Genomic DNA, 14,196 nt, shown 5'->3' on the forward strand with positions numbered 1-14,196 from the left:
GTCCCATACCTGAAAGTGATCAAGCTGAGGCCTGATGACCATGTACGCGAAGTGACTGGAACCCTAGCAGACCCGTGTGCTTTCCTAAACCTCAGAGTGGAGAGACGTGCGCCTACCTGGCGAAGGCCAGGGGCGGGGCCTCAGGTGTGCCGAGGGTCCATCAGGGATCCCTTGCAGCAGGGAGCAGTACCAGCCATTCCAGGCCTTCAGAGTGGGTAGCGCCTTCCCTCCCACACAGCCTCAGGGTCAGGTATGTGGCCGCCACCCGGACTGGGCCCATGGGCCCAGGAAGGTAAACACCCAGCCAGGAAGTGATTGTCCCAGGCATGGGGCCAGCTCTGGGCCCAGGCAGGTCTGAAGGTCAGGAACGCTTCCTAGGGAGCCTTTTCCAGGCAAGAACAAAGCATCTGGCTGTGGGCTCTCTGGGACAGAGCAGAGGGCGTGTGGATCTTGCTGAGGACAGCTAGCCTTCTCTGAGACCCTCGACAGGACAGAGGACAGGGGAGGAAGAGCCATCAGGGAGGCCCAACCCCCAGAAGCTCCTCACAGGCAGGTGAGCAAATGGTTTGGGTATTTTTTTAATGAAATGAGATGAAGCAAGAGATGAAATGGAGGTTGTAGCAGCCAGGGCAAGAATCAAAGCCCCCAGGCAGGTGTGTGAAGGAGAGGAGACCACCACCCATCCATTCACTGAGAGAGTTGCAGGAGAGAAAGAGCCCAGATTTCACTGAGAAGATCGAGCCTAGTCTTGGCTTCGCCACGCTTCCTGTAGGGACTCAGTGTCACCATCTGTGAATTGGGGTAATCTTTCCCTCAGTGTCCTCTCCTGTGATGGCCATGGGGATAGGTGAGATAATAAACAGGACCGGCCACAGACTTTGCAGGGCACCGTGCAAAATGAATATGTGGGGCCCCTTATTCAAAAATTATTAAGAATTTAAAAATTATGAAGAACAGCAACAGCAGAGCCCTAAAGCAAGTGAACGGCCCTTCTAAGAGCAGGCCTTGTGAGTGCACAGGTCACACTCCATGGCTGCAGCCCTAATCATATACATGGAAACGGTGAAGTGCTAAGAAACGGTGACTGCTATATGGCCACGGCTCAAATCTCAGGGTCAGGTAGTGGTTAAGAGTCCAGATTTGGGTACCAATTGGCCTGGGTTTGAATCCTGGGTCCCCAACTTACTAGCTGTGTGGCTCTGGGCAAGATGGCTTTGTGGCCTTTTTGGGGAATGGAAGTCAGCTGCAAAATGACAGTGCTACCGCATGACATTGCCCCCTGCTGCTCAGGGTCCCACCCGAAAGGACAAAAGTCCCCACCCCTCCAACCCTTCTGGACATGTGCACTTAGCGGGCATCAAGCCAAAGCATGGTGTGTGTGGCTCAAATGTCTGGGGACACTGCTTTCTTGGATGAGATAGGGAGAGGTTCTTCTTTTCTATTTTGATTTAAAGTTTCGGATTCTCACACTGTCAGTGGCTAAATAGAACTGGGATTTGGGGTGCCTGGACTTTGGACAGTTCTGCCGTGTTCAGATGATTAGCAAAACATATTTGCCTTTTGGAAAAATGCTTTTGTTAAAGCAGTAAGATCACTGGTGGGAAACGCCATGCCCGCCCTCCCATCCCCGTCACATTTTTGTCCTCCCTCCCCTTCTCCTGCTCCATCTTCCCTCAGATTTTCCCTTCCTTTTTCACTCCTGCCACATCTCCAGCTGCCCTTGGCATCACTGCACCAAGAGCAAAGAAATCAGAGTCTCCGTGGGTGTCTTAAGCTTTCTGGTCCATGAAAGCAGACAACAGTCCACCTCCCTCGACCCCACTCTCCACCACACCCCTTCCTGGAGTCCACATTGTCTTGAAAACCCCTCCCTTAGAGGGGCTCCCCCCAGAAGAGGCGTGGGTAACCCCAATGACAGTGCAAGTAACATGGCACAGCTTTCTGCCCCAGAGGCCAGGGAGGAAGGAGGACATTTCCTTTAAGGACTTCACCTTGTCTGTGGGGAGACTTCTCTGGCCCCGGCCAGGGCAGCCCCGGAAACCTACACCAGTGGACAAACCAGCCCAGAGGCTCAGAGGAGGAGACCAGATCTAATTGCCCCGCCTGCTGGCTCCACCAGGGACACTGGAGCCACCATTTGTCTCAACAGCCAGCAATCCTACCAGCCCGAAACCAGACACCCCATCTCCCAGGATGGGGTCCTTTCTGCACCTCCATGAGTCCATCACTTCTCCAAGTAAGGGCTCAGCTCTGGCACTCTAAGGTTACCCCAGCACTATCCTAAAATAGCAAAATCTCTTCCTTTATTCCTTCATCAAATAGCTGCTGAGCACCTTGGCAAGGGAGGGGCTGGGGGCACGGGGGAGAACCAGAAGCCCAAGGCCAGATTAGAGGCCCTCTCTCCATGAAGCAGCCACAGAAGGCGGTTACAAGGTCAGAGGGCTGAGAGGCATGTCGCCCAGCTGAGCAGGGGGTACATCCATGAGACTATGAGCCACCTCTATTCAGAGGCCCCCTTGGCAGGGGGGCTCCTGGGGCAGAGCAGTCTGGGCCTCAGGAGGAATTTTCTATCTCATCATCTTGGGCTCATCTTTCCCCACTTTTGGAACCGTCAGAGTCTCTGGACCAAGAACAAATACCCAGGGAAGCCGGTCAGCCAGCCCTCCTTTCCTTGGTTGACAGCAGTCTTTGAGGCCCCACTCCTGGGGAGACCACACTGGGTCTGCACAACGGCTTTAAGTACCAAAGAAGGGGCATTTGCTGGGAACCCCTCAGGTGGCTGATTAAGGACCTGGGTGTCTGGGAACATGGGTCAAGCCATCTCTCAATCTTTCTACCTCACCTTACCTTTGGAATAGGAAAAAAAAAAATCACATGTTCGAATGAGGCGGGGATCATCAAAAGGATATCAGGGAGGCCGGCATAGAGGAGGTGGCCTTTGAGCGGGGCATCGTCAAACACTCTTCCATCACTTATTAATTATTTTACAAGAGGAGAAGAGCTGAGAGGTATGGTTTTATGTAAAGCAAGGCTCTCTAACTTGAAAACAAGGTAGTAATTTTTTCACACTTACCCTAATTGAATGTTGCAAGTTCTTTACATAGCACACTTGCAGAGGGCACATTCCCAGGAAAGGGACAGCAGGGTTTTAACAAGGTAGAACAGGAGCCCTGCAGGACCTGGGGCTGGGGAAAACAGAGGCAGGAACCTAGAGAAGCAGGAGGCCTGTTTAAAGGATGCTGTTTGACAGGTTTATTGGAGCAGAAGGAAGGTGGAGGGGTGTAGCCCTTTACCCATGAAGCCTGGACCCCAAAGGCCCCCGCCCCCCAGAGATCACAGTGGGGGTTCGCTGGCCAATGTGTCTCAGCAGACACTCAGCCCTCACTTCCGTTCTTCCAGCACTGGCCGGCTTGCCTCAGTCACCTTCACGTTTGGCTGAGCTTCCGCCATCAGCATTGGTGTCTCCCACAGCTAGAAGCTCTGACTATCAATTATCTAGGTCTTTGATGAGTTTTCAAATGGGGTGCTGATTCATTACTAATTAATGAGCATGTCTCCTACCAGAGACAGACCCTTGAAAACAGGTTCTCTAGAGGACGAGCAGCTTAAAAGGCTTGGAGGAGCTTGCGAGCCTGGGGGCAGGGACCAGCCCAGATAAGGAAGGGAAGCAAGCTAGGCCTGCGGACCTTGCCCCCCAGGTGCTGCCCGGAAGTGACGAGAATTAGTGCTCGGGAAGCATTGCTCAGTCTCGTGCACAAGTGAATACGACCGGCTTGCCTCACGTTTTCAATCCAGCACAAACACGAGCTCCACGCAGACTGACTGCTTAGAGAAAGCCTCATTCAGCCAGTCAGTCAGTGTTTGCTGCACCCTTGCTCTGGGCCAGCAGTGACAAGATGTGGTAAGATGGACAACCCCCCTGCCCCTCTCCCAAGCTCCCCATCTTCTATCCAGGCCCCTGCCTGCTTTTACTGCTGCCCCAATGAGTGAGAAAACCCAGTTTCCTACTCGCAGCGGCTTTGCTAGGCCTCCCCGAGCCAAAACAGATTCCCATTAACTCTCACGAATGGGATGAAAAACTTCCAAGTATTTTAAGATGATAAAACTCTGGCACAATGGGCTTTATTTTTCATGATGTTCCAAAGGTATAAATCCACTCATGAAAGCGAGTACATCTATAACATACTTTTTGCTCTCATCTGAGTGATAAAAACATTCCTTGGTGGATTCTTGAACGCTGGAGGGAAAGCCTTGTGTCCTGCTGAGTCCCTTTTTAGGAAGGTAGCTTTGAACTTTAAAATGATTTTAAGGTTCTTTGTTTCTTGATTAATAAGGCACGTGGCACATGGATAATTGTTCCTAGTGCCTGAGCAATCAGAGCAATTGCCTGAACTTTCTTCCTACAATTTTCTGGCCTCTTTGGAACCGGTTCAGAGGCAAGATCAAAGCCATTTGCAGTCGGCTAACTTGGTTTCCAAGTCAAGGGTAAGACATGGAGAGATTCTAACTCAGGGTCAAAAGGAAGTCATCTTGATGCTCGGTCCAGGATAAACAGACCCAACTAGGCTATGTTTGGAGAAGCATTATTAATGCTGATTTGTGTGTTCGCTGGAGAAATATCACTGAAATTTCCAAAATAAAGTAGCGCCTGTTAACCGCAGGCACAGGCTGTGGAGGGTAAGGTGGCCGTCCTGTAACTGCTGAGCCCCAGGCGGGGTCTCTGCCTACTTTGATTCCTCACTGAAGTCTCTATAATATTGTGAGCCTATGTTCGCAGGAAAGACTGTTTGTTTTAAGTCACAATGTTCTAAATGAAAGGTGGTGAGACATAGTTTAGAAATCATGCTCTTAAACACTTTGCCACAGCCAGGCTCCCTCTACCACTGGCTGGCTGTGTGACCACGGCTGAGTTGGTTAACCTCTCTGAATCTCCATGTCCTCCTCTGCAAAAATGGGGGAAATAGGACAAGGACAGTAACAATCATATCAGATTGCCCCGAGTAGTCAATGAGATGATGAATACAAAGTGCTTGCCACTCACAATTTTAGCTCTTATTATCCTGAGAGGCCTTGAGAAAGAAAATGGATCCTTTTTTCCAATACAACAGTTGACTTTAAGCAGTAAGAAGAGATTAGTTCACATAGTTAGAACATTGAGCATTAAACACGAATGTGTACAGAGAACCCTCAAATGTAGAGAACTGGGGTCCTTTGGAGAGTTCACCCCGCCTGCCCCAAGAGCTCTGACCTGGCCAACTTTGAGCAAGTCCTTCATTCAGTGGCACCATTCCGGCCAGCCTGCTGTCCACGCGGAAGACTATGCACCCCTCAGAGCTTCCCTCGGGGTGTGGGCGCATTGGACCCGATGTTTATTTTCCTCCAGTGAATAGTATTTCTTGACAAGTGAAGGCATTCTTTTTCTGGCAAACCTAGCTGAGGCTTCAAATTTTTTTGAAAAACTAGTTTGGTAGATGCTGGTATGGAGAGCTTGAGGAAGTCAATGGTGGACCCGCCTCCTAGGCTTGGGGGTCCATCTGGGGAAGAGTGTGTTAGCGTTCTATGACCACTGTAACTGGTTGTCACACACGTAGTGGCTTCAAACAACACAAATGATCACCTTACAGTTCTGGAAACTAGAAGTCCAAAATGGGTCTCACCAGACTGAAACCTAGGTGGGGGCAGGACTGCCTTCCTTCTGGAGGCTCTAGGGGGCGAATGTTTCCTGGCCTTTTCCAGCCTCTAGAGGCCGCCCACATTTCTAGCCTCGTGGTCCCTTCCTCCATCGTCAAAGCCAGCAGCGTAGTCAGATAGAGGAAGGGGTCAGTGGATAAACCCCCTCAGTGGGGGTGGGGCTGTGCGTGGACGGGCGTCTTGGGCCCCCAGGAATGAGTGGGGCCTTAGAGGATAGAGGAACTGGAGGAGGAGGCAGGGTTGGCACCAGGCAGGGCCATGGGTGTAAACCCGAGGGGCAGCCTAAGCTGAAAGCCATGGCCAAAGGCCAGTGGGCAGGGACGAGAGGAGAACCCTTGACGGGGAGACTGCAAGTATCAGGAAGAATCAGAAAAAGGCAGGGATCCCGGCCCTGGGCAGAGAATGTCCTGTGCAGCTGTGGTCTGGGAGCTGGGCAGCCGTCCTGAGGTGGCCCCCAGCTGGGTCCTGGAGGGCCTTGGCATGGGCAGGCCTCAAACACCCGCCAGAGCCGTTCTCTATGCATTGAATACACCCTGCCAACCACCTGGCAAGGTTTGGGTTATTTATAATCAAAAGTACATGGATTCATGAACACAAACAAGTAAGTGTCAGAGAAACGGAATGGCAGGCACCTCAGAGGGCAACGGCCTGCCCCCTCCTGGGGCTTCATGAAAGCCATGGACCCCTCCCCTCCCCCCAGTGTGCAAACACACACCCCTGCACACAATTTTAGATTTTCAGACTCACTGGGGTTCACTTTCAGAAAGCTAAGCAGAGCAGTGGGTCCTCAGAACCCTTACTGAGCTAGTGACAAGGCAGCACTGCCACCTCCCTCCCCCAGGGGTCTGGGGTAGAGCCCAAGGGAACCACGGGCGCGCAGAGGGAAGAAAGTCATAGTTCAGAAGAGAACTGAATTATGTGGTGTCTGGTTCATCCAGGTAATTTCAAGTCAGTGTTTCTGGAATGTCAGTCATTCACTTCCCACATGTACCGTTTTTAACATATCCATGTACCAGCTGTGCTATTAATATTTTCTATAGGTCGGCTTCAAATTAAATTATTTTTATTTTCATTCTAAGCATTAATATCTGTGAAATCGCAGGTTAGATGTATTAATTGGATTTTTTCCTAAAATACTGAATATTAACTTTTTGAATGTTTGGCTGATGTATCTCCTAAAACCAGCTCGCAGCCACTGGTTCAAATTCCAGGCAACCGGGGGGAGAACAGGGGACTGTCCAAATCCATCCAAATCCAATGAAAATGTTAGACGAGAAAGTGTTGAAAGCAACCACAGCCCCTCAAGGTCTCTGCCACTATTGTTGGTTTTTAAAAAGTACGGTGTCTCCTGCTTGTGTAACTCGCTCCCCCAAACCAAAGCAGAAATCCCGGCCTCTCTGTCCCCATGGTCCTCACGGCCCTGTCGCCTCCCACATCCCTCCAGTGTTCTGCTGTCTGGCTCTTCCTTCTCCCCACCGCAAAGGCCCAGGCACACCCCCCAGGTCTTGATCCCGACAGCCCAAGCCTTCATGCCTCAGTTTACCCTCTGCCTCAGTGAAGCTTCCTCCGGGCCTGAGTCACCTCCCCCCGACCTACAGGCCTGTGGGGAGATCACAGGATCACATCAGGAGGTGTGCAAATGCACTTGGAATGCTTCCAGCACTGTACAGATGACAGAAGGTTCTAGAAGGGAGAGAGAAGCCAGAGGAGGGGCACTCATGGTTGGGATGATGGCGGATGTCAGGAAATTCCCTGCTGCCTGCTCTCTGGGCCCAAGTGAGGGGGCCACGTCTGTCTCATGACCCGGGGCCTAGCACAGGGCAGACACAGCCTTGCTTAGCATGTGAGTGGAGAGAACCCACCGAGGACACAAAGACACAACTTTGTGTCACAAATCCACTGAGGACACACAGACACAACACAAAGGTCAACCTCAGGTCCCAGTTTGGAGTGTTGAAAACCTAGATATACCACAAATAAGGAAGTCTAGCTTTGGGCTGCTGGGGAGTAATGCACAGGAATTCCTTCAAGCCAGGATAAGAACAATCTTTTAAGAGATTTTATTGGAAAGATACAAGGAACTGAAGGCAAAACTAACACCCTGGCCTGCTGAGGGCGGGAACCAGGAATGGGAAATGGAAACACTACATTTCTCTCTCTTCCTCTCATTCTTCTGCTCTCTCTCTCTCTCTCTCTCTCTCTCTCTCTCTCTCTCTCTCTCTCTCTCTCTCTCTCTCTCTCTCTCTCTCTCTCTCTCTCTCTCCTGCTACATATATACCTGGCCCATCCTGGCCAGTTCAAAATACCTCCCCCAACCCCATGAAGGACCAGCCCAGAGTCTTCGCTCACTGATCTGTTTCCATGTCAATCTTCATTCTGGAAAAAGGAATCTGATTGGCTCAGCCCAGCCTCTGGGTTGACTCCTCCTGGGTCAATGGTCCACTTTTTTCTGGTCAGTTATGGGGGGTGGGGGTGAGCTGAGGGTAGTGGCGCTCAGGGTCCTCCTCTTCTAGGGCTGAGGCTGGAGCAAACTCTCTAGGAAGGGCTCTGGAGCAGAAGGGAAGGACAGCTGTCTTCTGGTACAAATTCTGGTTGCCCAGAGCCATTTTGACAAATCAAGTTGGGATTCAGATTTTTCCAACCAGAAATGCAAGTATCCCCTTCACGCCTTTGCCAGTTGTTATGAATGTTCATGTGCTCCCCATCCCTCCCCCCAATTCCTATGTTAAACTCCAAACCCCGAATGTAATGGTATTTGGAGATGGGGCCTTTGGGAGGTAATTAGGGTTAGAGAAGGTCGTGAGGGTGGGGCCCTTGTAATGGGATTCGTGGATTTATAAGAAGAGGAAGAGCATAGTCACTCCCTCCTTCTGTCTCTGTCTTTCTCTCTTCCCTCTTTCCCTCTTTCTCCCTCCCACTCTCCCTCCTTCTCTCTCCCTCTCCTTCTCTTTCCCTCTCTCCCTCCATATCTATCTATCTATCTATCTATCTATCTATCTATCTATCTATCTATCTATCTATCTCTCCCTCCCCCTATCTCCCTCTCTTCCTCTCTTTCTCTCTCCCCCCATCTCCCTCTCACCTCATGCACACACCCAGGAAAGGCTACGTGAGGACATATTAAGAAGGTGGTCGTCTGCAGGTCAAGAAGAGAGCCCTCACCAGAACCTGACCACACTCTGCTGCACCCTGGTCTCAGACTTCCAGCCTCCAGAACTGTGAGAAAACAAATGTCGTGTTCGAGCCACTCTGGTATTTTGCTAAGGCAGCCTGAGCTGACTAAGACACCAGTAGTGGCCTTGTCATTTTTAGCAGACCTTTTTATAAATCCTCTAGGTTATGGGTTGATAGGTGCATTCATAGCAACTCCGACATGCAAATGGCCCCACGACTAGAACCCAACAAAGACCCAGTGTTGGTGTGCACCTTCCTGCACAAAAAGGTCCCTGTTTGGCTGTGGGAATGACATTGCCCACTTTTGTGTAGTGTCTATTTTGCCCTGTGACTGGGAGCTTGGCAGCCCTGGCTGGCCTCCCTCCGGCCAGGTCCAGCAGACCTTGGCCCACAGGAGGGTGGGAGCTTGCCAAGGGTGGTGGCCAGCTGAGGTGGTTTGTCCCCAGCTCACTCCCTCCTGTTGCTCACAGCCTGTCTGATGGTGGGGATGTGAAAGAGGGTCAGCTTCCATTAATTAGGGAAAAGTTCTCTTAATGCCTGAAAACACGGCAGTACCTAGCTCCAGCTTCACTTGGAGAAAGTAGGTTGAGCCCTCTCCTCCCCCACCCAGCTGAGAGTGGCTGCTGTCACTGATGTGACCAGAGGGAACAGGACTCTCAGGAGCTGCCACCAGCCAGTCTTCAGAGACAAGGCATAGATTTCGCTCACTGGGACAGAGCTGTGGTTCTGACAGAACTTCGGTTCGTTTTTCCGAACGCTATACCTGCTTCTTATATTGAACATTACAGACATTTTACAATCTGAATTCTTTTTATATCAAAAAGTAAAAACAATTTAAATAAGCAGATCACTCATTTAGTTGCAAAGAGTAAAACCAACAGCCTGGGAGTATCATTTATGGCGTGTTGATGTGATGCCAGAAACATAAGCTCATTTAATCCTTGCACAAATGAGAGACATTTCCAGAAGGAAAGAGAAGCCGGAGGAGGGGTGTGCTCACATTGGGGTGATGGGGAATGTGGGGGAATTCCCTCCTGCCTGTTCTCTGGGTCCTGTGCTAGGGACCCACATCTGCCTCACGACCCTGGGCCCAGCAGGGCAGATACAGCTGTGCTCAGCGTGTAAGTAAACAGAACCCACTGGGGACACGACTAGCCGATGCAACCCCATGTGAGCTAGGTGGGTACCATCACCCTACAGATAGGAGGTGAGGAGCGAGGTGTGTTGAGGGCTTGAGGGGACCCATCCCCAGAGTCCGGCCAGGACGTGCTAGGGGGAACACACCTCATCTTCCTCTCTGCTGCAGGGGTCTCATGGCTTCAGCCTGACACATCACAGGAAGGGAGACCACCCAACACTTATTGGGCTGCACAGGGAGGCCACTCACCCCACCTATCCCCCACTCACTAAGAAGATGGGAGTGGCTGTCATTCTCATGTGGGTAGCCATGGGGCACAGTCACTTCAGGGAGGTCACCCTGCACTTGACTTGAGCCCCTGTCCCCAAACTAACCAGAACTCCCCATGAAGTAGCCTCCACACAGCATAGAAGGAGGTTTGCTGAACAGAGTGCAGCCGGCACCAGTGCAAGTCCCCAGGGATCCTGACGGCTCAGCCCCCAGAGAGAGCGGGGCTGGTCTGTCCTGGCTTCTGGCTCGTCTCCTGCTACGTGTGCTCTGTCCCTGATCTTTGCTCTTTGATAAGGACCCTGCTGCCTGCTAAGCACATGCTCCACCTCTGCCGGCAGTCTCTCCGGCCATTCCTTCCTCCACTGTCTCAGGCAGTGTCATATTGCTTTCCTCCCAGGGGCAAGGCAGGGCTCTGGGACGTGCAAGACCCAGGTTCTAATTCCGCCTCAGCCACTTGCCAGCTGTGTGATCCTGAGCAAGTGACTGAGTTTCTCTAAGCTTTAGAGTTTTCATCTTTAAAATGTGACTATAACATCAATAAAACCTCCCTCCCACCCCCACCCCCCACCCCCACTCTCCTCCCAAGGCTTCTGCGAGGATCAAACGAGTTAAAGGGAAAGTGCCTGAAACAAGACCATTGTAATCTGTTCCGGGAAGCAGGACCAGTGCCTGCAGCTCTTGGCCATTCCTCTCCGGGCAGGGCTTGCCTCAGCCACCGCCTTCTGGCCCGCATCCCTGCTGTCCTCAGCACGTCAAGCAGACTGCCCTGTCGCCTGCAACCTGTCCTTTTCAGAAACTGCCGGGAAGGGTGGCTGTGGGTGGCCAGAAGCCTCCCCCTGTCCCTCAGGGCGCCCTCTCCCAGACACAGTGCACGACTAACCGCATAGTGATTCCAGGCAGAGACGTGACCATCAGATACAGCCTGGAGGGAGGGCATGGCCTTCTGGAAAGAGCAGCCGGTTAAAGCCCTGGCAGCAGACAAGACCCCGGAGAGGGAGCGGTGGGAGAAGAGAAGGATGGAGGACGGAAGCTGAGAGAGGGGTGGATGTGATACGTTAGCTGGGAGGCAGGGAGGAGAGGGAGAGGCCGGAGGCCGGGCCCTGGGAGCCTCGTCCACACGCATCTGAAGCCTGGGAAGATGACAGACATCGGAAAGAGGAGGAGGAAGTGAGTCCCTCACCTGAGCCCCCTCTGAGGGCTGGGGATGGCCTGCTGTCTAGCCGGTGACAGTGTCAGGGGTGAAGGAGGCAAGGAGCCAATTGGTGTTGTGTGCAGCAGGACACTGGGAGCCAGTTTATGTTCTGGAATTCTCCACCATATCCTGCCCACTCCTGGAGGAGCCAGAAAGCCCAGGCTCTAATGTGTCCAGCTCATAAGCCCGGAAGCCTCAAAGATCCAAATCTCAGTGGTCCTGGTCAGGAAGAGGACGGCCGCAGAAAAGTGAAACCCTCTCTGCCACCCCGGCTGACAACAGAGGCCAGCACCAGCTCAGGACACTGGTCTGGCCCTCCACCTGGGAACACAGGCTGCACACTGCCCCTCCCTCTGCCACACCTGTGGCTCAGTGTTGCCCCTCAACGATTCTGGAAGCAACGATAATGACAAGCCCAGACCCGTTTTCCAGAGGAAAGGGGATTTGCCGGAGTGCAGAGGTGGTCCTCATGGCATGGTCCTCCGACCAGCAGCAGCAGCAGCTGAGAACGTGTTAGAAACACAAATCCTCGGCTGATCCCAGACCTCCTGCATCACAGACTCAGCGTGGGGCCCAGCACCTGGGTTTTAAACTCTCCGGTGATTCTGAGGCCCGTTCCAGAGTGAGGACCATAGCTCCAGAGTAATGAGAACAAAACCTCTGCAACAGCGTGAGACGGTGTGGATGGATCTCATACGCCTGATGCCACGGGAAGAAGTCAGACGCAGCAGACAGTATTCTGAAGGATTCCATTTACACCAAGTGCCCAAGCAGGCAAAACTACCCCCTGCTGTTAGAAGTCAGCGGTTACCCTTGGGGCAGGGGAGGGGAGGGGCACGGAGGCTTTCTGGAGTGCTGGTGATGCCCTCCTGGGTCTGGATGTTGTGCCATGGTGTGTCATCATCCAGCAGTCTGTACCCTTGAATGACTGTCTCTTTCTTAAAACCAAAAAAAAAAGCCTAACTTAACGCACGTTCAAAGAGACAATAGAAACAAATTAAATATGGATACTTTCCGAATTCTACTCTACTTAAAATTTCTTTTAACTATATGAAAGGGTAAAATAGAAGTGACAGCTCCCTCTTCATTGTCCCCCTGCTCCAGAGAATAAAAAGTTGGGCATCCTTTTAACCTTGGCCAAAACCATTTGATAAACAACCTAAAAGTGGCTTCAGCAGACAAAGAAACAAGCTGCCTTATTAAAGGCAGAAAGAAGAGCTGTTGATCATCACACCTAGAAACGAATGCTGCCATTTTTGGTAAACACCACTGCTCCCACCTCTTTCCTGGTTTATAGACAATATTTGCAGAGAACAAGAGGCCTTATTCAATTTCCTTGGTGGATATTTGACCAAGTGTTTATCTTGGAAGGGATACCGGGAAGTAATGCTGCACAAGGTGACACTCTGTGGATGTTTTACTTTGGTGTTGGGCAGTGATTTGGAGGCCAAAAGAAGAACCACCTGCCAAGGAATTTTCCAGGCTAGACACTTCGGGGCCTTGACATCAAGATTTGAGCTCTGTGGTTCCATCGTCTGTCTGCCTGGGGTCTAGAATAGAGTCTAAACAATGTTCTTTACGAGATAATCTTGGTCCTCCTGGAGGATTACTGTCCCCTGAAGGGTGTCGACTCTCCCTGACCCCCTAGTCGACTCCAACTGGGAAGATAACAGGCAGCACACAGGAGGCACCTCTATATGCTTATCTGGGAGCGCCATCTCAAGATGATGGCACCAAATGTTTGTCAGACCCTCCACTGAGAGGAAGATGGAGAGTCCACGTCTCCTTTGCAATCTCCCGACCATGCAGAAGCCTGCATTGTGTCACCTGCAGAATGACACCAGCTTGGTTGTGTTTTTGTGTGAAGCCATCAGCTGACACTGAAGGAGACACAAAGGAAGAGTCTTAAACCTGTTTGCATGAGCGTGTGTGAGCTTTGTGAGTCCAGTAGAAGGACCGAATGTACCGGGGTCCATTTATCACCTGGGACACTCTCCAAAATGCACGTCCCTGGGACCCACTTCACCCTTACTCAGTCTAAATTCCAGGCACAGGGTCCAAGAATCCATATATTTAATAAGCTCTTAAAAGTTTGAAAATCACTGCGCTGCACTTCCATAAACCCCTTCGAGAGACATCCCTTAGCCGGCGGCCTTAGCGCTAACACACGTTCTCCTAAGCGATTGGTGGTTTTTATCCCTGAATGCAGTAGGATGAGTCACCGACACATTTCCCTTTCCATGCTGGCTGCTAGGAAGCTTACGGTATTTGGGCTCATCCATAGCAAAAGTTTATAGTAGGAATTTTTTAACTTCATCTCTTATTAAGTTTTACGTCCCCATCCTTTTATTCTTCTTTGTACTCTTTTCAATTTATGCTGCATTGGGTGAGATATAAATATAAATATATGTTATACTTATAGATGGAAATAGTAGATCCTTGAGTTAATTTGTATAATAAGGCACAAAGAAAATAGCCACCACTCACTGAGTGCCAGCGCCATGCATCCTGCGTTAGTCCCAGGACTTAGGTAATATTTGTCTTCCCTACAGGACCGCTGAGGCAGAGGGGCTTCCCAGGAGAAGCCACACGTCCAGTTCACGTAACCAGCGATGAGGGAGCTTGCTTAGCTCTACTCCCTGGGTCTCGATACACTGCTTTCCTCAGGATCGTGTGGCAAAATTTGGGAATCATTTCATTCCTTCTCAGAATGTTCTATTTTTTGACCCCT

The 14,196-nt window shown here is 51.2% G+C and overlaps 1 protein-coding gene across 1 annotated transcript in view; it reads left to right on the forward strand.

Annotated features, from left to right (window-relative positions):
- Nucleotides 1-371: 371 nt before the first annotated feature.
- The window catches only part of NGEF (neuronal guanine nucleotide exchange factor), a 96,250-nt gene continuing 82,425 nt past the window's right edge, over nt 372-14,196 (forward strand). Inside the window, exon 1 of the mRNA XM_033112462.1 lies at nt 372-553. The gene's annotated coding sequence lies outside the window, so the exon portion shown is untranslated. The remainder of the gene's footprint in view (nt 554-14,196) is intronic.

Source organism: Rhinolophus ferrumequinum, chromosome 8 (genome assembly GCF_004115265.2).
Source record: "Rhinolophus ferrumequinum isolate MPI-CBG mRhiFer1 chromosome 8, mRhiFer1_v1.p, whole genome shotgun sequence".
Taxonomy (NCBI): Eukaryota; Metazoa; Chordata; class Mammalia; order Chiroptera; family Rhinolophidae; genus Rhinolophus; species Rhinolophus ferrumequinum.